Source organism: Ictidomys tridecemlineatus, chromosome 14 (genome assembly GCF_052094955.1).
Source record: "Ictidomys tridecemlineatus isolate mIctTri1 chromosome 14, mIctTri1.hap1, whole genome shotgun sequence".
Lineage (NCBI taxonomy): Eukaryota > Metazoa > Chordata > Mammalia > Rodentia > Sciuridae > Ictidomys > Ictidomys tridecemlineatus.
The window spans coordinates 15617552-15641812 of record NC_135490.1 but is presented as its reverse complement, the minus strand read 5'-3'; the positions used below and the strand labels follow the sequence as shown (position 1 = coordinate 15641812).

General features: G+C 42.4%; 1 protein-coding gene across 1 annotated transcript in view; it reads right to left on the bottom strand.

The window, feature by feature from the left end:
- The window catches only part of Psd3 (pleckstrin and Sec7 domain containing 3), a 550748-nt gene that overhangs the window by 468277 nt on the left and 58210 nt on the right, over positions 1 to 24261 (bottom strand). Inside the window, exons 3-4 of the mRNA XM_078030945.1 lie at positions 997 to 1085; positions 471 to 607 (exon numbers count right to left, since the gene is read on the bottom strand). The gene's annotated coding sequence lies outside the window, so the exon portion shown is untranslated. The remainder of the gene's footprint in view (positions 1 to 470; positions 608 to 996; positions 1086 to 24261) is intronic.

The following is a 24261-nucleotide window of genomic DNA, read 5'->3' as shown; positions in this document are numbered from 1 at the left end:
CTGTTTCACCTGATTGTCTAACCCATTATTTGGCGTCTGACCTGTGAGACACTGTGTGGTTTATAGATGAAGCCTTCAGTAGACCCCGAAGCATACTTTTAATCTGCTTTGTCTGTATTTTTTCCCTTAATACCTTTAAGGCCTCTCTGGTAAAGAATGTAACAGACAGTGATAAACAACGTGAATGTCTGCACCGAGGAGCTCCACTCCGAAGGCTGGTTACTTAGGAGCTCTCCAGGAGGCGCACACAGTGGCCCATCAAAATACCAGCTTCTGTGGTTGCTGTTGCCCATGGGAAGGCATTGAGAGGTGGGGGCTTCAAGGGGTGATTAGGTCATGAAGGCCCCTTCCCTCGTGAATGGGTTTAAAGTGCTTATAAAAGAGGCTTCATGCATTGTTCAGTAGTTTGCCTTTCTGCCATCCACCATGTGAGCAGGCCGCCCTTCTACCCTCCACCCAGAGGCTGGCACCTTGATCTTGCACTTCCCGGCTTCCAGAACTGCGAGAAATAGATTTCCATTCTTCACAGATGACTCGGTCTGTAGTATTTTGTTATAGCAGCATGAAACAGACCAAGGCACTTAGTGTCACCAAAAACGACATGAAGCTGGAAAAGAGACAAGAAAAAAAGAAGAGAGAGAAAGAAGAAAAAAACATACAGGTTACACATTAGGCTAGAGGTTTTTTTTAAAAATTATTTTTTAGTTGTAGTTGGACACAATACCTTTATTTATTTTTATGTGGTGCTGAGGATCGAACCCAGTGCCTCACACATCCCAGGAAAGCACTCTGCCACTGAGCCACAACCCCAGCCCTAGAGGTTTTTTGTTTTTGTTTTTGTTTTTTTTTTTTTTAGATATTTTATCCTTTTTAACTTGTGAGAATAATAGCAGTCCTTTTTTTTTTTTTAAAATGGGCATTATTTCTTTCTAGCATAGTTTGACAGATCATTGGAAAGTGTAATAGAAGTAGGACGAAAGGAAGAAAAGAACTCACCTGCAAATTCAGTTGAGTAATTCACTTTCCGCAGGTTTCTGTAGACTGAATAACTCCCGTGGTGGAAAAGGACCCTTCTTGGTCTTGTTCTGGAGGAGAAAAGAAGGTGGGGGTGAGAACGTTCTTGTCTTCATCAATTTGAAACAGCCGGGCTCAAAGAGACCTGGGAAATCTTCCTCTGTGGCAAAGTGATCAGAAGGTTCCTGCTCTGTATCAGGCACCACGTGGAGCCTGGGCTGTCTCCTCTCCATCCTGCACAGGGGCAGCTTCACAGAGCAACGTGGGAACTTGGGCCCTACTGCCACTGCAGGTGTGTGTGGTGGGGGGGGGTGGTCTTTGGAGATTCTCACATGGCGGGTGGGATCCTGCGTTGGCTTTCCTTTACCCAGTTTTCTCATCCAAGGTGATGGAGGCTCTGCCCCCACAAGGTAAGGAGGGCACTGTAATCCTTTATAGCAAACACTAACAAAGAGAAAATGCTGGTAAGACAAAGCAATATCCAGATGTCATTCTGTTGATCTGGTTATACTAATTTTCATCAAAAACCCTACATGAGCAATATCTTGTCTTTTTAAAATAATTTCACACTCTCCTCTAAAAGAACACACTTGAACATCCTTGTCACTCAACAAGGACGAGTTTGTTGACAAATGAACTGTCAGTAATGGAGGAGGCACATCTTACAACAGCACCTGATTCCAGGGGCATGAACCAGCATTCTGCTTTGCTCCTGAGGTGCCTGTGACGGCAGGTGCCCAGTTTAGCCAGCAGGGCACAGCCTGGGGATGCAGGCGGCCCAGGGATGCAAAGCCCTCTATTCCTTCTTACTACAAAGGGCCCCAAGGAGGCGAGGCCCCTAAAGGGCTCTCAGACAAGAAAGTGCCCCTCAACTCCCTCATGAATTTCCAACTGGAAGTTCCAGCCTCCACCTTCCAAATGAAATGAAGATCCAAAGCATCGATGATGCTGGTGGGGATGTGACCAGGACCCTTCCTTCTTTCCTTCTTTTTACTTGTGAGCTTATGCACTGGAGATCATGGCTAAATATTTAGTTTCTCAGTTGGGTAGCTGAGAGTGCAAGGAAACCGTGGGTGACACTAGAGAGTCGACAGGAGGGTTGACTTGGAGGACACACGTAGACATCTGTTTGAGATGCCCTTAAATAGGAGGGTGTATATGAGGGCGTTGGGGTTCAGTATGAAAAGTGGGGGTGAGAAGCATGGGTTGCAGCTGTGGTGTGAATGGCATAGTGAGGGCTGAGGATGTGGCTCAAGCGGTAGCGCGCTCGCCTGGCATGCATGTGGCCCGGGTTCGACGATCCTCAGCACCACATATAAAGATGTTGTGTCCGCCGAAAAAACTAAAAAATAAATATTAAAATTCTCTCTCTCTCTCTCTCTCTCTCTCTTTAAAAAAAAAAAAAGAATGGCATAGTGATTGGAAGTGGGCATTTTGGTGCCAGATAGACATTTCTCTGAGTCCAGCTTTCATTGAGGACTGTGTGACCTTAGGAAAATCATGAACCTTTCTGATGATTGTTTTATTAAGATCAGGCAACATTTCCCCCGCCCCCACACATATACATTCTCTCTCTCTCTCTCTCTTTCTCTCTGTACTGGGGATTGAGCCCAGGGGTGGTTAACCACTGAGCCACAGCCTCAGTCCTTTTTATCTTTTGAGACAGGATCTAAGTTGCCTAGGACCTCCTGAAGTAGCTGAGGCTGACCTTGAACTTGTGATCCTCCTGTCTTAACCTCTGGAGCCACTGGGATTACAGGTATGTGCCACCATGTCGCCAGTATCTATTACACAGGATTGTTGTGAGGATTAAGTGGAGGTACATTTAGAGGTACATTTAGAGCCAGCCGGATCTGTTACAAATGGAGGTTAACAAAAAGGAAACTTTTCTCATCCTCTCCAAGGGCACATGGTCCTCTCCACTCCTCCACCTCATGCTTTTTCCACCGACTCCTTGGGACCATTCCGGCCTCACCCCAGCTCATTTCACAGGAGATGACACCATGTCAGATGGTCCCCTTGTGATTATTGTTGGCAGCAAAGCCAGATGGGCAAACCTGGGAAACATTCTAGCGAGAGTCTTCAAGTTCCATGCTGTTTCTATTTCCTTTTCGGCCCCTACCCACACCCCATGCACACACTGGCACATTCTGAGGGACTCTTTGTATTTCGAGCTGATATGTCCCACCCTGGCATCCGATCACACAGGCGGACTGCTTTTGAAGTAAATGGAAAAAGTTCTGGAATAGACAAGAGCACCAGGCTGCGGCAAGCTTAAGTGCTCTGTTGTGTGTCACGCACAGATAGCCTTTCTCCTGTTCACGGCCTCTGGAGCCCTCCCCGACAAGGCAGCCAGGGACCTGTGTCCTCAGAGCCAGGCCAGAGCCCGCTCCCCTTCACCAATGGGGCGGGCCAGGGTGGGCTGCTGGGCTACAGAGATGGATCTGAGTGTGAGGAGTGAGCTCTGTGGTTTCTGCTGAGTATCCCAAGCTCAATCTCCTTCCCCAGCCTCTAATGGCCCCTAGATTGTCCCTCGGTGACATCATCTCCACCTTGTTGTGAGTTTCCTGGAAGCGGCCTTCACAAAACTTGATGAGTCGGAATGACTTCTAAGAGCACATTTTATGAGTCCTCAGAGGAGACAATGGCCCCTTCTGTTGCACTGGGTAATGGCTGCACTTTTATCAGTGCTCCCCCGAGCCACGCTCTTCCCATTTGATATTCAATTTAGTCCTTACAAGGCCATAGGGATGAAGAAACAGAGGCCCAAGGTCACGGACAAGAGGCAAAGCCAGCACTCAAGCCCCTTTTATCCTAATTCTAAGCTGGGCTCTGGACTGTCTCTGCTCCCTCTGAATGCCTCTCAGGGACTCACCTGTCCCCATTCTCCAGCTCCTCTGGGGTCCTCACTGCTTTCCCCAGCCCACCCAATGGATCTTTTTAAAAAAATTATTTTATGATTAATTTGTTCTTTTGAGTTACACATGACATTGGAGTGTATTTTGACATATTATACATACATGGAGTATAACTTTCCATCCTTGTGGTTGGTAGTACATGGTGTGGAGTTTCACTGGTGTATATTCATGTGTGAACACAGGAAAGTGATGTCTGATTCATTCTCCTGTCTTTCCCATTCCCATTCTCCCTCTTTTCCCTTCATTCCCTTTTTGTCTAATCCAAAATGAACTTCTGTTCTTACCTCCACCCCTCTCATTGGGAGTCAGCATCCACATATCAGAGAGGACTTTTGGCCTTTGGTTTTGGGGGATTGGCTTATTTCACTTAGCATGAGAGTCTCTAGTTCCATGCATTTAATTTCATTCTACCTTTACGTCTGAGTATATTCCATTGGGTATATACACCAGGTTTTCTTTATCCATTCATCTGTTGAAGGGCATCTAGGTTGTTTCCGTTGTGAATTGAGCTGCTATAAACATTGATGTGGCTGCGTCACTTGTAGTATGCTGATTTTAAGTCCCCTGGGTATGTACTGAGGAGTGGGATAACTAGGTAGTTCCATTCTGAATTTTCTGAGAAATCTCCCTCCTGCTTTCCAGAGTGGTTGCACCAATTTACAGTCCCACCAGTAATGCAGGAGGGTACCTTTTCCCTCACATCCTTGCCAACATTTATTGTTACTTGCATTCCTTTTTTTTTTTTTTTGATACCAGGGATTAAACGCAGGGGCACTCACATCCCCAGCCCTATTTTATATTTATTTAGAAACAGGGTCTCTCTGAGCTGCTTAGGGCCTTGCTTTTGCTGAGGCTGGCTTTGAACTCATGATACTCTTGCCTCAGCTTCCTGAACCACTGTGCCACTGTGTTGGTGTGTGTCACCATGCGTGTATTCTTGATAATCGCTATTCTGACTAGCATGAGATGAAATCACAGTGTAGCTTTGATTTGCATTTCTCTAATTGCTAGATATTTGAACATTTTTTTCATATATTTCCAGCCAACTGATTCTATAACTTCTGCTACCTCAGTCTTCCAAGACCCCTACACAATCTGGCTTACTCCCATGGTAGCCATGTCTCCGGGATAAAGACCAACTCTACTGCCAGTGGTTTGCCTGAATATTTCAACTTTTTCAACTTTTCTCTTCCCATGTGATTCCACCTCAGACAAGGTGTGCTCCCCAGACCCCCTGTGCAAAGCCTGTTCTCAATCCATTCTGGAGCCCCTCTCTCCTTTCTCCCTAAGCAAATGCTGCTGCCTTCTGGGTGCTGTCCAAATCCCACTAACTCCACAAGAGCATCTCCAGCCAGTCTCGTTAATCTTCCCCTTTCTCGTACTTTCTGACAGCCACGTTTATTTTGATGTCAGATATTATTCCCTATGAAGAGCATAGGTAAGAGAGAAAGAGCAAAGACAGGCAGGAGAAAACTCTCCAACAGCTTTAGAAAATTTCTTTTTTCTAAACTCAGTCTTAATCTCAAAAACCATCCAAAATAATTTGATGTTGAAACTCTTCTCCTGGAAGTCAAACATTTGGTTTCATTATTCGCTCTGATCAGAACTGCATGTTGGTAATTTTTTTATGTTGACCAGACAACAAAATTCACTGGAACAGTATCAGAATGCGACAAATTCAACAATGGGACTGGAATGGTAGGTGTCTAATACACTGAATCGCACAGTAAAGCAGGTTCAAATAGAAGTGAGGAAGTTTTTATCAGGCTTTCATTAGAACAAGTACTAAACACCTCATTTTCATACTGCAGTAGCACTGTCCTTCGATGATGACCTGGTGGAAATGCTTTGACATTAAAACAATGATCCTCAGCTACTCTCGGGTATTTAGCTCTTTGGCTATGCACCCTAATTTCTGAATGATCCACAAGCCAAGAGCCAGTTCAATATTAAACACAATTTCTGTCCCAAGAAGGCCATGATGTAGTCTCTTGGGCAAAAAGAAAGGAGAAGTCTAGACTCGAATAAAGGCTTGATAATATCTCACTTGTCCAAAATAGATACCTTAAACTGGTTATAGATTTTTGGGGTTCTGTTGTACTTTTATTTTTTGATGCTGGGGAACAAACCCCGGCCCTCACACACGTTAATGAAGTGTTCCACTATGGAGCTACATCCGCAGCCCTGCTACACTTCTTGATATGTGCCACCCCCTGGAGACAGCTGTAGGCTCTGGTTTGGGAAAGAGTGTTTAAATGAAAGGTCCCCTAGACCGGGCTGTAGTTCTGGCCTCACTCCTCAGATGTGGAAATCCAACTGCCATATATAAGACATAAAAGTATCTGCCTCAACCCAGAGGGTGGCTGAATAATTACATTAGGACAAAGGAGGAGAGTTTGAGTACTGCGGCTCTCATTCAAGATGAAACAAACTGATGGAACAATGGTATGTCTGACATCAGTAGAACAAATGTCATTGTCACGAAGTGACTCAAGTTCCTATATTAACAAGTGTTGCTGACCACCTGTGTGTGCCAGGCACTGTGAGTGCCATACCTCAGAGTTTGCAGAGGGTCACAGTCAGTGTCCAGAAGCAAGAAAACATATATGTTTGAAAGTTTCTTTAGTCAAGTAAGTTTTGGAAATGGGGAGTCAGAGTTAAGCTGGTTTCTTGACTGCAGGACTCTTCAGAACCTTTAATGTGGTAACTACATACCATGAATCTTCAAGAAGGGAGTTCACTCATCCATGTTTCTTTAAGACCTTTGACCCATTGTGTTCATCTACAACTTAAAAAAAAAAGAAAATGAGGCTAATCAATCATGCACTGAAACCTATAAAACTGTGGGCCAAATAAACCTTTCCTCTTTATAAGTCGATCACCTCTGCTATTATTACAGTTCCTGAGAGGTGGCTGACACATTCTGAGAGGAGAAAGTCCACAATAACCCTCATATCTTGGTGCAAGTGGTTTTCTCACGTTTCTTCCTTATAGATTGCCCAGGTCCAGCAGCTCTCTGGACATGGGGTAGTGGTGGTAAGAGGAGAGGATGGACCACAGCAGGCGAGGGACAGATTTTAGCAGCACCCAACACCCTGGGTAAACTCAACAAAAGTCTAGAAGGTGGGAAGCTAAAGGCTCTGTAGCAGCCCTGGTTTATTGGACTCAGTGTTTATAATGGTAGCTGGACAGTTTTCCTTTAGTCTTTTAAAATTTTGAAGTACAATAATGATTTTAAACATTAAAAAAAAAAACCCAAAACACCAGTTTCATCCTTTCTAGCTTCTCATTATTACAAATATTTAGGTCTAAAAAAAAAATCCTAGTAAGTAAGCACACACGTGGCCGTGCTTGCTGCTTGTTTGTTTTGCATTAAGCATTAGGAAAGAAACCAGTAACAGTCTTTAAAAAATCCAACCAAGCAGAAAATTGGGAAGAGCCGTGGCTGCAGAGACAGTGTGCTCGGGGTGCAGATGGAGTCTCCTCTGCCCTAGATGCTGTGTTCTCTGGGTTACAGAGGGAGGCCTGTGTGAGAGGCTGGCAGGAACCATGTTCCAGAAAGAGACAGGAGGGAGAGGCAGTTAGCTTATTTGTCTTAAAAGCAGCTCCTCAAAGGCTTTGGGTCTTCTGTTTCTAATGAGTCATGCACCCCTGGTGTGGGCAGGCCCTGGCCTTGAAGAGGGAACTCCCTGCCTCTGTCATTTCCTGATGGAGGGATCTTGGGCTTTTTGATCTTCTTTTTCTCACTTATGGTGACAACTAATAACGTCTGCTTTGCAGCAATGAAGCAAAAACTAAAGGAGACGATATGTAAAGAAGCAGTGTATACAATGAATATTGCCACGTCTGTGTGGGTGATTTTTCTCAACAGATGGCATTATTGGAGATTACAAAATATCTTGGACAGGCATGTCCTCCTGGGTGATTCTGACTAACCTGAATCTTAAGGGTAAATAGGAATTAGGTGGTTAGGGAGGAGGCGAGAGGGCATTACAAAGAAACCACGAGATCTGCAGTCTGCAGGGCAGGCCTGGGCTCGAAGACTTGGGGAGACAGGGGTGGGCAGAGCAGAGCCCCAGGTGGTTTGGCTCAGTCATATGAAACATACGGTTTGAGGCAGGCAGTGGCAAGGACCGGGAAGGCATTATATATCTTGTTAGAAGTTTGGATGTTGTATCTAGGACAGTTTTTGATCTATTGCATTTGGGTTTTTTTGGGGGTGGTGGTGGTGGTGCTGGGGATTGAACCCAGGGCCTTGGGCGTGTGAGGCAAGCACTCTACCAACTGAGCTATATCCACAGCCCCACATTTGGTGAATTTTAAAAAAATTTATATGTTTGAAAGTTTCTTTAGTCAAGTAAGTTTAGGAAATGGTGAGTCAGAGTTAAGCTGGTTTCTTGACTGCAGGACTTCCCAGAGCCTCGAATATGCTAACTGCATACCATGAATCTTCAAGAAGGGAGATTCACTCGTCCATGTTTCTTTAAGACCTTTGACCACAGGATCTTTTCATGAACCCTACTATCTTTTGCGCTCCTCTGCTCAAAGATTTCTATTTCTTTCTGCACACACTGGGAAATGCTGTAGCCCTGGGAACACCAGGGTAGGGTCACTACCTGTATGTGCTTATAAATGTCACCATGGCTTTGCCAGCTGGTCCTGATCTCTCCTATGCTCACCAAAGCCACAGTATCGTCCCCTCCTGGGATGAACTTGAGAGAAGTGAGGAAGTCCCACCTGGAGGCTGACCTCTGTGAAGTTCTTTTTACTAGAATTATTTTTATGATTTTTTTTTTTGAGAGAGAGAGAGAGAGAGAGAGAGAGAGAGAGAGAGAGAGAGAGAGAGAGAATATTGTTTTTATAGATGGACACAACACAATGCTTTTATTTTTTTTATGTGGTGCTGAGAATTAAACCCAGGTCCCGCCTGTGCCAGGCGAGCGCTCTACCGCTGAGCCACAATCCCAGCCCAATTAGAATTATTTTGATACCTTCCCATTCACCGCTCTGTTACCTCAAGATAAACCCCTGAGTTCGTCAGGCTGCAGACCCTGCTCACATCACCAAATCCTTTCATGCATCACTACCACATCCTGTGTGTCAGAGTCACTGGAAATTTTTGGATTAAAGGACAACATCTGAATTAAATATCCATTTAAAAGCCTTTGCGAGAGGCGGGTCTCCATTCAATACCTTCCTTCTCCATGACTTGGGGAGACGTTTTTTGGCCTCTCTCTCTTTTTTTTTTCCAGGTACTTTGGGTGGAATTAATTTTTGTTTGTTTTTAAAAACCATCTCTCAAATCTGCATGGCTACTTTTGAAGTTTTTTTGAAACTTGTAGCTACTTGAATCACTTTTTCCGGGCGCTCTTTCAATCCAGATAATTCCAAGGAGCTGGGTCTTAGAGCGTCAGAGCTGGCGCACACATGGCTGGCTCTCCCAGTCTAAGGCAATCTGATTGGGGAGGAGTAAGAGGGCTGCTTGTGTTTAAAAATAGCTGCCTGGATTTGGGAGGCTTTTTCCAATTAGTGTGGAAAGATATTTTCAGGCCTTATTAGCCCCCAAACCACAAACTATAAATGTTTTATAGCTTGTGGGTGTAAATATATTCTGAAATAATCTGGGACATTTATTTGACCATCATGATGATTTGGACATGAAAAGCCCATGGCTGAACTGTTTGATCAAGTCAACTATTGCTATTTCTTGACAAGTAAAAGAATTACTATCTATAACTTACTACAACCATATGTCTACATAGTCCTTTTTTTTCTTTCTCAAAGAATGCATGTATCTGCTGGATCATTTTATCCCCCCAAGAACTTTGCTTCCAAGTTTTTTCTTCTCTAGTCCATCTCTTAATATTGCTGCTAGGGATCTTTGCCCATAAAACAGATCCAAGCAACTTCAGGATTTTTTGCTCCAAATATTTTATGTTTCCCCATTTCCTATAAAGTCCGCACTTCTCGGTAGGACATTTGGTATTCCCCACAATCTGCTCTCTCACTTTCTAGGTTAATGTGCTTCTAATAACACTTGGCCACAGGGACTCCTCTATCTGCTTTGCTTTCCCTAACAAACACGCAGCAAATATTTATTGGGCATCTCTTATAGGCCTTGAACTGTGCTAAGTGCTGGGTCAGTGCTGGCACTATCTTCTCAGTGTCTTGTGGAACATTCAATTCAGTGAGCAAGGGAGACAACATCATTAAAAAGCAAAGAATAACTTACATATGTATAAAACTAAGTGCTCATATTTTCATGAGTTCCTTGAAAGAAAGCAATGGGTATAGTTACAGAGAATAACATGGGCACGCCACTTCACCAGGGATCAGAGGACTTCCTTAAAAAGGCATCAAAGTGGATACAAGGACAGGACATATCTACCTAGAGGAAACAGCATATGTCACACCCCTGAACTGGATCTATTTGCAAGGTGGGCCGGGCAAGGTAACATCTTCACAATTCACGAGACTATGACATGGACATCTTTGGGGGTGGGGGCATTATTCAGCCTGCCGCAGTCACTAACCAGAAAACTGATCATTAGATTTGAAAACCTGGAGTTCGGTGGGATGAGAAATATAATTTTTGTCAGAAGACAGTTTGGATTTGGTCGAGAAGTGACTGAGACACAAGAATGAGAGCTATAGAGACAACTCTCTGGGAAAAGTCTGCACTGACAGGTGGTATCCTAAGTGGGTTGGGGGAGCGAGATCCTAGAGTGTCAGTATATGCCATGACTGATCTGGTAGAGGAAGACGTTGATCTTGCATGAGAACTGGAAATTATTCTATTATTCTATAATATTATTCTATTATCCTGTTATTCTACTTGATTCGGTCCCATCTGTCCTAAATGCCTGACCCACAAAGTCCACTCTTTTTTTTTAAGAGAGAGAGGGAGAGAGAGAGAGAGAGAGAGAGAGAGAGAGAGAGAGAGAGAGAGAGGGAGAGAGAGAGAGGGAGAGAGAGAGAGAGAGAGAGAGAATTTTTTAATATTTATTTTTTAGTATTTGGCGGACACAACATCTTTGTATGTGGTGCTGAGGATCGAACCCGGGCTGCACACATGCCAGGCGAGCTCGCTACCGCTTGAGCCACATCCCCAGCCCCAAAGTCCACTCTTTCTGCAAAATCCTAAAAGATGCTTCTGATCACAAACAACGGATCCTGCTTCTGAAATGACATAAGTGGAACAGGACATGGAACCTGAAATGGAATATTTAAAAACCATTTTCCCCTCCTCAGCAGAAAACCTTTCTTCTGTGCGCTCTCCAGGGAGAGTGGCAAATGTTAGAGGGAGGTGCTTACATTTTTCAGGCCCCACACTTCCCTCTTAGGAGGGGTAAAGGCGTTTTGGGTTGCTTGGGATTGGGGCTCTCATTTGATGGACCACTGACCCCTTGCTAGGAAAGAAGCAGAAAATGGGCTTTGAAGGAAGGCTAAAGAGGGTGTGAGTGGAAGCTCTGGAGGGACCTGAGAAACATGGGAAATGGAAGAGGGAAGATCTTAGCTCAGAGAGTCCAGATACCTCAGCCATCAGCAGGACCAGAGGATCCTACTTTGGAAATTGCTAGGATGAGAGAAACAGGGGCAGGGACCATGTGGAGCCTGAGGCCTGACTTTGTTCCCCTCCCGAGTGGGAGCATCACCCACCCATACCAGGACTGGCCATTGCACAGTGATGGTGCCTTCAGTAGGGGGGGTTCCTGGCTCTGCTGATTTCCATCGTCCCTAGCCGGGAGCCTTGTGCATGTGTAGTAGACGCTCTGAATAGATGACTGAGTTCCTAGAGCATCTTGTGGGGTGTGGAGGACAGGTAGTACCCGCTGTACTTTAGTCCTGGGGATTCTGAAGTGAAATGAGATTAAGGTGGTTTCCTTGTTTGCTTGTATCAGAACTGACAGGGAACAGGACACCAGGCTCCTCGTGGGCCAGCATCGCTGCCATTTGTGTCAGCTCAACTTTGCAGCTTTTGCAAGGGAACAGAATCCCAGTGTGCCACCAAGGTGACACGGAGCAGGAAAGATGCTTCTGTATTTGCAATACTCTCCTGATTTGAACCATGCAATAACAACTGTAAAAACTGGAGCAAGTATGGGCACTACCTGGGAGATAATATGCAAAAATTAAAGTACAGTGTTTGTAGAGTTGGGTTGGGATTATGATTAATGTGTTCTGACTTTTCTTCAAGAACTAACTTGCTATTTTTTATATTATTATTCAATAGAAACACTTAAGAAAAAAATCTCAATTTTATAATAAGATACCAACCAGTAGCCTTCATTTAGTTGCTGTTAAAAAGAACCACAGATTGAAAAAAAAAATATGTTGTTTCTGCCCCTGGAGAGCAAGAATACTCTTCAGGACAGAGAGGCAGCAGAGGACCTTCCCAACTGCATGCCAAATGCCCTGGGTAGTAATGGGGGACTCTGCAGGTTGAATGCCATGGCCACAGGCGCCTCTTGTGACTTTATTGTTAAAATGCAACTAAGTAGGAAGCTGTGGAGATGACTCAGAGTGCAGCTGGGGAAACCCAGAGGGCAGTGAAATTGCATGCGATATTAGCTTGGCATGGTCACCACCGTCAAATACTTCCCACTGCCAGTCTCCCCCTGCTCAGCCCTCATCCGCTGTCACCCTGACGCCTCCAGCTGGCCATTCCTGAGGGAATTCTGATTACACAGACATCTAAGGATGCTCAGATGCATGGGCAGTAGGGACTCCAAGTCAGACTTCCTGCCACAGGCTGCCAGGTTTGGATGACCCGGGGGCATCCCCAGGATCCCCAAGTCAGAGCCGGCCTTGCCCTGAGTCCCGTATGCAGGAAAAGCTTAGTAAAAGCTAAACCTGTGCCAGTCTACATTCTTAGAATTCAGGTCAGGATTTCCTTTAGGGGGAGTGGGTAGTGCCTAGAGGGAGCAAGAGGAATTCCCGGAGTGGTAGTAAATTTCTCTCTAGATCTGGGTGTAATCTGAGTGAGTTCAGTTCATGCAAATTCATCGATCTGTTGTATATTTATGATAGGTACATTTTTCTGTATGTATATAAAGTTCAATAAAAAATAAAAAGGGAGAGAAGAAGGGAGGGAGGGGAGGATGAAGGAAGAGGAGAGGGAAGAGAGGAAAGCTTGATTCTAAGGCTGGATTGAGGAGCCTGACCCTGATTTAATGGGCAATTGCCTGCCACTCCAGGTGGTTTAGCATGACAATCACCTTATTAAAGGCAGATTGATTTGGCTGCTGAGAGCAGATTAGATTAGGTGAGGAGGACTTAGACTATATTATGTGGACAGTGGTGATATTTAAGAGGACAGCAGTTACCCTTTGTTACTGAAGGAGTCAGTTTTAAGGTAAACTGCTATATAAACAAACCAATATTCAGCACTTGCATGTAGGCTGTTTTGCATATGCTTATATTTAATATCAGATCACATGCTTGCTCTGCTTCTGTTATAATCATGCCATTATCATCTGGGGAGGGAACAGGACCACCTACTTTGTTGTGCTCAGCTTCTCAGGTAAATACCAAAGCTCTGGGACTGACCAACCTATTAGATATGTGCCATTTGCCAGGATGCAGAGAGTAAAGGCCTGGAGTGACTCATGCAGACCAACCAAATGATTGACAGCATGAGTCTTACTCTTGTGTTTTAGTTTTCAACATATCATGATACTATTGGTGTCAAACACTTAGCCTGCCAGATAAAACTGCTAAATATTTTAGGATCAGCTCAAAAGATAATTTAATGGCTGAATGTTTGAGATTGAAGAGACTATTGTTTTCTAGGGCACATAATGAGGATTTTAAAGATTGGATTGAACAGATTGACACTTATCTTTCTGAAAAACAATACGGAAAAACATATTGGCACAGGGCCCCTGAGTAGAATTTAGATTTATGCAAAACTTCCACAATTCAAAAATTAAACAAACTGAGAATGACACACATTTGTGGAAATGTAATGCAAACTAAACATTTCAGAGCTTCATCACGGAGTTCAACAGAATGTTGATATTTAAATTCTCATTAGGCACCTCATTTAATTTCTGCATGATGATCCACTGGGCAGAAATAGATGATTCTCTGACACACTGACTTTTTCTCAGATCTCGAGGAGGAAAACAAAGGTTTGCACTCAGGAATTCATTGGTTCATTAGTCTGCATAAGTCTGCAATTATGTTCACAAGTAATTTGTATGTATCACACTAACTATATTTTTATTATTTAGCTTCGCTCTGATGCCAAATCATTGAAGCATTATCGAATTTTATTAAGTTCCTCACAGCTTTGGAGAATCTTAGTTACAAGCCAATTCTCTGCTCATTAGCATTGACCTTGTGACTTGTTTACTGATTTTTATTTTATTTTTTTGCTTGCCGCTCCCAAGTTTACCCGCCTTTGTTTTGTAATCTACACTGTCATTGTGCCCTCTTGACCCAGAGGAGAGGCAGATGAATGGGAGCATTGATGCCAACTTCACAGCTCCTGCACATAGGTGAAGGGCCTGGATGCCTATCACTTGGCTCTGCTTTCTTTGGAAACAAAGAAGGGAGAGTAGAGAAAGAAAGATGGATCAGGTATTCAGGGCCTTCAAGGACTCCTGGTTAAGCATGTACTATGTATATAATGATTCCAATGAGGAAGAGGCCTAAACACTTAAACAAGTTGAGCTGTTACACTGTGTTGCCACACTGTGCTTTCCTAGGGACAGTTTCAGTTGCTACGGTGGAAGGTCAGGATTAAAGCCACAGAGTGTCTGGGGTCCAGCAAGTAAATGTCTTTTCAGGATAAAATATGGGGGAAAACTTGCTAATGGCCTGGCTTCACTCATTTTGGATTCCGATCGTGATTTCTACTTAGCCAGAGAATGATACACAGTTCTCACCAGTGTGCTTTGCTGGTTTACTAAAAGTAACAGAAACTGAATTATTTTAACTCATTGATGTTCTTTTCTTAAGTCACAGAAGGAAAGTGAAAGTAAGAGCCTTTTTTTTTTCCTCCCCAGAGGAATTGCCCTGGGCTGGGTGCGGGCTCTGCTTCCACTTTCTCTGAACTGTGTCTGATGCAGTAGCTGGTAACTCCACGCAGGTCTTAAGAACTCAAAATGTGCTGATGCAAATGGAGACCTTCTCTAAGCTTAGAGTAACACTGGATTTCAAAGCCTTCTTATAGGAAAAAAAGAATGTAAAATATTTATTAATTTTGTACCGAGTACCAATAGGTACTATTCATAGGAATGCTAATGATTTGGACATATTGGTTTAAATAAACTATACTATTATAAATAATTTCACCTGTTTCTTTTTCTTTTCTTTTTAAAATGTGACTATTAGGGAATTTTAAATGACAAATGTGGCTCAGCTTGTGTTTCTATTGGATGGCGTGGGTTCCCACAGCCATAGCAAGTCCTTTCTAATGCAGCCCTAGTCCTCCCGGGAAGTGGCCTTCATTGTCCCTTTGGGGACCAAGAAAGTGGATTTTCACTTCCTAAGTGACAGCTCTGCCAATTCCAACTCAAAGATTGATTCATGGCCAAAAAGATGATCTTCCTTTACTTTGACAATATTTGCTGTATGTGTTGACAAGGTGTTAGTTATCTGCATACCCAAAAGACGGTTTGTTAGAATTCACTCATGGTTTCAATGCCATTTAACTTGGATCTGGGGCAGAGGGAGCAGAGGGGGAGAGGAAGGGGAAAACAGGAGGATAAATGACAGAGATCCCTTATCCACTTGAATTCACTAGGATATAATTTTTTTTTTTAATCATCAGATTACCCGGGACTGCTTACACAGATGATACACATGATTTAGATCAAGGTGAATTACAAGGGAAAGATTCCCCAGGATAATTATCTGGATGCTCACACAATCATGGTGATTCACCAAATCCACAGCATCCCTTTCTTAGGGGTTCCTAACCTGGATCTGTGTAATTGGACATCAAAGCCACCTCTCACAGGGGACACTGACTGGCAGTGGCTCCCTTCTGGCACTGAAATCTCTTGCCCAAGCCCTATTGTGAAGGGACAGGGGACACAGGGTGACACACTGGAGAGGAATTTCCACTGTCCGCCCAGGAAGGGATTTTCCTCTGTGCAGGAACAAGAGCACATAGTCTCTTAAATTGAACTACAGACCTTCAATCCTTTATCCATAATTCCAAGAATAGCTCCCAAAACCCAAAAGCTTTTTCAGAATTTACTGGGAAGCAAAACCTGACCTGAATTGAGAGTGAGGTTATTTTCAGTCTTTATCCTACTTAGTCCGTTGTTTAGACCTGACACTGGAGACACACGTTGATATGTTTCTGAGTTGCTATCCCAGCCATCCTGGAGGTGTCACGAGATAAAAATGTTACATATTTGAATTAGGTTACTTTCAGGAAGAATTTTTTTCTTGCATTTAGAATTTTGGAGCACAGCTGATCTCATGAGTTTCAGTGAAGCAATGGTGAGAGAGGCAAGTGAACTGGCTCTTCACCTCCTCTGTGGCTGATTCAGCCACTGGCCCCAAGTGGCTTTTCCTTCTGTATTTTAGTTCCTCATTCCACAATCCTGCTCTATCTCGAAGGCAACCCGTGGCTGATTGAATGGTTGCCAGGTGTGTTTCAGATACCTGGGGATAATGTGCACTAACCCGTGGGCCAGATTTTGCAAGCCTGCGGGAAATTACAGTAATTAGATTTACATGCTCTAAACTCACCGAGACAGAAGAGGACACGTAGAATCCTTTTAGTATAATTATAAAGAGAAAAGGAATCTTACGAGCTCTGGGAAGAGAGCATTGCGTGATGATGTGTTCCTGTTATTTTGAGAAAGTAACATTCTCATTTATTGACAGTTTGATTGTTCTTCGATTTCGTATTAATAATGATGATTTCAGTTCATCTTCATGAAAGATTTCAAGGATTTGGGTGGAAACTGACAACTAAAAATATAATTATATCTATCTGGCTCGGCGAGGTGACTCAGGCCTGTAATCCCAGCAGCTTGGGAGGCTGAGACAGGAGGATCACAGGTTCAAAGCCAGCCTCAGCAAAAGCGAGGCCCTAAGCAACTCAATGAGACCCTGTCTCTGATAAAATACAAAATAGGGATGGGGATGTGGCTCAGTGGTTGAGTGCCCCTAAGTTCAATCCCTGGTACCCCTCACCACCACAAATATATAATTAGATCTGAATTACCTTAACCAGGAAGTTAGGGGGAAAAAAATCCAGCACTGTTTCTTTAACAACACTTCTAATGATCTGGCTCTGGTGATAGCTTTTATCGTTTTCTTGGAATCTTTCCTTGGTAACTATTCATGTACTGCTCCAGATGGATCTTGCATATTCGTTACTGCTCACTGCCCTTTGGACCTAAATTTCATTTTGCATGATGGCAGACCACGAGAAAACTAATGAAAATAATACATACTTTTCTTGTCTCTTTCTTAAAAAGAAAAAAAAATTTCCATTTCTCTTTCCCTGGAAGTGGGTTAAATATGTAACTCTGCATATCGCTTGCAATAGCAGGCAGTGATTATATTCAAGTATCTGTCAGATGCATATTGGTTTGCTTTTGAGTCTTATTGCTCTAGTATAAACCCAGAGCTCCAGGATGGTGAGTCCACATGATCCAAGGCCAATAACCTTCCAAACCTCTGTGCCCCACAGAACCTCTACAGACCAGTTCCTTTGGGACCCCTTCATCTTTTCTGTCTGAATGGGGTCACCTGAGTCATGACTTGAGAAAGTCTGGGAAAGGGATCAGGGACCCTGTGCCATCACAGGTCCCCCAGAGAAGCTGACACCTGCAGCTGCTGCCTCACTTTCAGCCCCGTCTTCATATTCTTTTTCTGAAGGCTTCTCTGTATGATGACAGGTTTGTCACATGTCCCCCTTTGAGCTACCACGTAGAGCCCAAGCTGCCTCTGCCTCCCTGGCTCCATGGCTCTGGCTCCAGTAGCAGATCTGGGAGGGGCGTCACACTTTCCCCCCAAGCCTCACATCATTGCATATTATCACGGGTGTTTCTGAGTAATGAGCTTTTAATTGGCTCAGTTTTTAAATTTTTTTATACCATTCAACTAGATTCTCCTGCCCTTGGGTTCTTCTTTTGGGAACGAATTCAAATGAGGGCTGAGCCTCCACAGATGACCAGATATAAGGCACCCTGTGCATTAGCAGATAATCTATCCCTGATGTATGAGACCCATGTACGCTTTTGATAAGGTGGTATTTTTGGTGTGATATTTGTTTCCTTCTTTCTATTAGCTAGTTTCATTTCTGCCCCGAGTTTTGCAAGAGCATATGGAGAAGTCCTCACTCGGGTACCCCTTAACGGGCCTATTTATACTTTCTCACTGGGTTCGTATGCCCCAGCAGCACTGTGTTCACTCAGCTTGAACAACTACATTTTCAGACTCTGAGTATGTCTGCCATTGCCCAGCAAGTGCAGTGACCCAAGAACTCAGCCCAGTTCTGCTTATCTGAGGGGGACTCAATCTAACCACATGAAAAAAAAAATCCCCCACGCCTTCCATCTCAACAAAAATCTATAGTACAGTCTCTTGACCTGTGAGTTTATTTTCTGGATCACAGAGTTCTCTGTAAAGCTCTTTCCCTGGAAGTGGGTTAAATTATTTTCTGGATCACAGAGTTCTCTGTAAAGCTCATGATGATTTCTGATAAGTTTTGCTCTCTGCAATGTTTAAATGGTATACAGTTCCTCTAGATAGAGAGCCTGAAAATTAATCACATAAGGTTGTTTTCCACAATGTAGTAGTCACAGTGTTGCATAATAATCACCAGCATGTAATTCCAGAACATATTTACTATATTTAGCATTTTCAGTAGATTGCAGTATGTTCACAATGCCGTGCAATCATCTCCACTAGGCAATCCCATCATCTCCTCACTCTAAAAAGAGTCCCACTCTGTCAGTAGTCATTTGCCATTCTCCCCTTTCCCTATAACTCTGTCAATCACCAATCTACTTTGTTTACATAGATTTGTCTCTTCTACACATTTCATATAAAAGAAATCATAAAAGGAATCATGTAATCTTTTGTGTCTTTTTTAATTAGCAAAGTGTTTTCAAGTGTCATCCATGTTAATGCACAAATCAACCCATTATTCCTTTAAGCCAAATAATATTCTGTTGTATGGATGTACCAAATTTGGATTAGTTATTCATTCATTAATGGACACTTGGGTTGTTTCCATTTTTTGAAAATTTTGAATTAATGCTGCTGCTATGAACGTTTTGGGTCCGGGTTTTTAAGTGAACATGGCTTCAGTTCTGTTGGGCTTATACCTAGGAGTGGAATTGCTGGATCACATGATGACTCTATGTTTATCTTTTTAAGACTGAGGCATTCAGCTCCCTATTCTGTTTTCTCACAAGCATCTCAAATTCAACACGTGGAAAGCCCAGGATTTAAAACCTTTCCCCATGCCAATTGCTCCTTTGCCATTGCTTGCAATGTGAGTTACTAACATCACTCCCTAGCTCAGCAAAATTGACATGGTCATGTGAATGTTTAATAGGCCTCTCAAATGTAATGACAACAAAAAGAACTGAACTTTTTATACCTGGTCTTTCCTGTGTTAGTAAATGGTGTTAGCAGACACCCAATTGCTTACACAGAACTCTGACTGCTGTATCTGATTCCTCTCTTTTACTCTCTCTCTAGCCCCGGTACTGTCATGACTCTGCTGTTTCTGCCCTCACTTTATATATTTGACTACTGCTGTCTAGTTCCTCTGTCACCAACCAAGTCCTCACTGGCTCTAGCTTGGGCTAATCAATAGCCTTTTAGATATATCTTGGCTTCAGTATGCAGGAACCATCCACTCTCCATACAGTAGCTGGAGAGAATTTATGCAATAGTAATCTTCACAAGGTATCCCGTGACACAGAATGCAACAGAACTCCTTCCTGTCTTATGAAGCACTCTGCAATCTTGTCCCTACCCACCTCTTTTAGCTCATCCCATTCCTTTCCATTTGCCCATCATGTACAGTTACAGTGGGCTACTCCCTGTTCCTAAGGTTGCCAGATAAAATACAGGATACCCAGTTAAAAGTTGTTCAAATTAATAGACTCTGTGGCTGAATAATATTCCATTATATGTGCATACCATCTTTTCTTATCCATTCCTCCATTGATTGGCACAGAGACTGATTCTGTATCTTAGCTGTTGTGAATAGTGCTACAATAAAAGCATGCATGCAGGTATCCCTTTGATATGCTGATTTTATCCCTTTTGGACATATATCCAGAAATATAGTTGGATCATATGGTTGGCCTATTTTTAGTTTTTGAGGAAACTCCATTCTCCATAAGGGTTGTACTAATTTACATTCCCTCCAAGAACATATGAGAGTCCCTTTTTCTCCATATCCTTGCTGGCATTTGTGAAATGCTATTATTTGCAGCAAAATGGATGGAACTAGAGGACATTATGTTAAGTGAAATAAGCCAGATACAGAAACACAAGTACCGCATGTTCTCTATTATATGTGGTGGCTAAAAAAAGTTGTTGCATGTAGAATAGTAAAGACTAGAGGTGGGACTGATGGGCGGAAGGGTAGGTAAGGAAGGTAAAGTATGATTAGTACACCACCTGCACATGTCCAGATATCACATTGACTCCCACTGATAGGTACACAAATTAAAAATAAATTGACCTTTAGAAAAGGTCATGGTTTACAGAAAAACTAACCAGAAAGTGTAGAGAGCTTCCATTGACCATGCATAGCCCACATAATTTCTTCTATTCTTAGAATCTTACTGATGAATCAATATTGACATGTTATTATTAACTAAGGTCATAGTTTGCATTAGGATTCACTCTGTATGTTGTATAGTTTGGAGTTTTGACAAATATATAATGACATGTGCTTATTGGCTATTTATTGACTTGCTTTGGAGATTATGGTATCATACAGAACTAAATCCCCAGGGTTCAACCTATCCAACTTCTCTCCCACTCCCCATGGACCCCTGCCAACCCCTGATCATTTTATGGTCTATAATTTGCCTTATCCAGAATTTTGTTAGTGGAAATCACAGGATGTAGCCTTTCTAGATTAGCTTTTTTAAAAAATTATTATTACCAATAGGCATTTAAGGTTCCTCCATGGGTTTTTGTGGCCTGCTTGAGAGCTCATTTCTTGCTGCTAAATAATATTCCACTGTATGGATGTAACATCGTTTATCCATCACTGACGGGAGGACTGTTTTTTTTGCTTTCATGCTTTGGCAATTAGGGGTACAGCTGCTATGAACATTTGTGTACAGGTTTTTGTGTGGACACAAGTTTCAGTTCATTTGGGTAATAGCAAGGAACATGAATGCTGTTGCATGTGGTAAGACTATCTATAGTTTTGTAAGAACGCATCAGGATGTCTGTAAAGTGGCTGCACCATTTGTATTCCACTAACAATGAGAGTTCCTGTATTCCAGCTTCTTTCCAGCATTCGGTGTTGTCAGTATTTTGGACTTAAACCATTCTAATATGTGTACAATTGTGTTAATTAGCAATTTCCTGATGATATATGACATTGAGCTTCTTTTCTTATGCTTATTTGTCATCTGTACATAATCTTTGATGAGCTTCTATTCAGATCTTTTACCCACTTTTAACTTCTTTTTTTTTATTGTTGAGGTTTAAGAATTCGTCATACATTTTGGATACAAATGCCTTATCTGATACATGTTTTGCAAACATTTTCTCCAAATTTGTGGTTTGTCTTTTCATTCTCTTAACAGTATCTTTTGCAGAGCAGAAGTTTTTAATTTTAATCACCAAATGCTTTTCTTGTGTGTTATCTTATACAAGTTTTATACTTTTGTGGTTTATATTTAGGTTTATGATGCAATTGGAGTTGATTTTTGTGGAGAGGGTACGTCTGAGTTTACGTTTTTTGTTTTTGTATGTGAACGCCTACTTGTTTCAGTAGGATTTGCTGAAAAGATGACATTCTCTCCATTGAATTGCCTTTGCTACTTTGTAAAAGATCAGTTGACTCTATTTATATGGGTCTATTTCTGGGCTTTCTGATCCATTTGTCTAGTCTTCTGCCAAAACCACACAGTCTTGCTTACTGTAGCTGTACAGTCTTGTGTAGTGCCAGTTTTCTACTTTGATGGTTATCCTAGGCCTTTTACTACTTTAGGATAAGTTTGTTAATATACACAAAATAACTTGCTGGTATTTCAATTGGGATTGCATTGCATCTATAGAACATGTTGGGAAGAAATGACATGTTAACAATGTTGAATCTTATTATACAGGAACAGGGACTATCTTTCCATTAATTTAGATCTTTGATTGCCTTTCATCAGAAAGATTTTCTTCAATGTAGATTTTATACATATCTTATTAGATTTACCTGATTTGTTGCATATTTCCTTTTTGACAGTAATAGAAAAGTAGTGTATCTTTAATTTTTCAAAATCCAAGTTTTCATTGCTACTATATAGAAGATGCAACTGACTTTTGCATATTAACCTTGCATTTTGCAATCTTGGTATAATTGCCTATTAGTTTTTATAGTATTTCCTGATTCTTTTGAATTTTCTACATATGCCCAGTTTAACTTGAATTTCAGCTAAACAACCTTTTCTGTTAGTGTAGTATGTCTCAAATATTGCAGAAGAAACAATATTGTTTATCTGAAATTCAAATTAACTTGAGTGTCTTGCATCTTAATTCACTAAATCTGGCGACTCTATCCATTTCCCATCTCACCAAGCTCCTTTCTGCCTTGGAGAATTTACCCATTCAGTTCCTCTTCCTTTAATGCTCTTTCTCCTGTTTTGCTTGGTTGGCATCTTGCTCTTCAGCACTCTGTTTAAATGTCCTCTCCTCAGACAGGCTCCCCAACCCAGTCCAGTGGTCTTCCAGTCCTTCTCTCTCACATCAATCTAGTTTAACTCTTTGCATCGTAATCATCACTTAACAATTTATTCTCTGCTTGACCAATTGATTGTTTGTTCCTTCCTCCCACCCCACCCCCAGGCCATCCCACCAAAATGCCTTCCCTTGTTCAGCACTGTACCCATAATTCCTTAGAGTAGTGCCCAGCACATAGTAGGTTCTCAGTTACTGAACTGATGACTGAATGAATGTATTTAAGCCACAAACCTGAATCATCCTTTAATCCTTCCTCCTCTTATTTATATTTAATCAGCTACCTGATTGTGTTTAAAAACCCTACCCCATTTAATAAACGTGTACACATATTATTTTTTGCTAATTATGAAATTGGATGGACATAAATTTTATGGGTAGAAAATGCTAATATCTTTGTTGTTTGAATCCGCATTTCCGTGATCATGGTAGGCATTTCCTGTGCCTACTGTAACAGAGCACCACAAACTAGATGGCTTAAAACAACAGAAATTTATTCTCTCACAGTTCTGAAGGCCTGAAGTCTGGGATCGAGGTGTCAGCAGGCTCAGGCCTCCTTTAAGACTCTGGTTGGACTCTTTCCTTGCCTCTTCCTAACTCTTAGTGGCAGTGTCAATCCTTGATGTTCCCTGTTCACACAGTGTCCTCTACCTGTGTCTTCAGGTAAGGACACCAGCCATATGGGTTGGGGCCCACCATATGGGTTGGGGCCCACCCTAAGCCAGTATGACCTCATCTTTAAGTTTACTGCAACCACCCTGTTTCCATAAGGTCACGTATTAGATGGTAGGACTCCAACACAGTCCCCTCCTCCTTTCAATCCCTGCCCCTGCCCCACCCAGGGGAGAGACTCAATTCATCTATAACAATTACTAATAAAGAAGAGATTTTAGTAAGATTCTTTGCAATTTACTTAATGAAATACATTTCTTTTTGATTTCAATTACAGAAAAGCTTAGGCAACATTGCCTATACTCCCCTCCCCTCCTATTCTTCTGTTTCTCCCCATACAATTTTTAGAGTTTGGAGGTAATCATTGCACAGAAATTGTGTGGGTTCATGATGCTAGCTAATGGCAAGCATGCTTCCAGTGTGGACCCTAGAATAGGGATGGTATATAGGCCTTGTGACCAAATAGATCTAAATTTAAATTCCAGATCAAAATTCAGAGTCTGAGCTTAGATTTGAGAAGGCTTCGGTTTATGGAGTTTGGGTAAAACTTTCATCCTTTCTGAGGTTACAACTGGGTCAGAAAAGGAAAACAATTACCAAATCCGTCTTTCCAGGTGGCTCTGAAGTCAAGCAAGAGAAGGACCTGAAAGAGTTTTCTAAACTCCATAGCAGAGTGCCAACTTCAATCCAAGCCAGCAGACATGTTTAAATTTTGTGTATGCTGCTGGCCCATGTGGTGCGTTAGCAT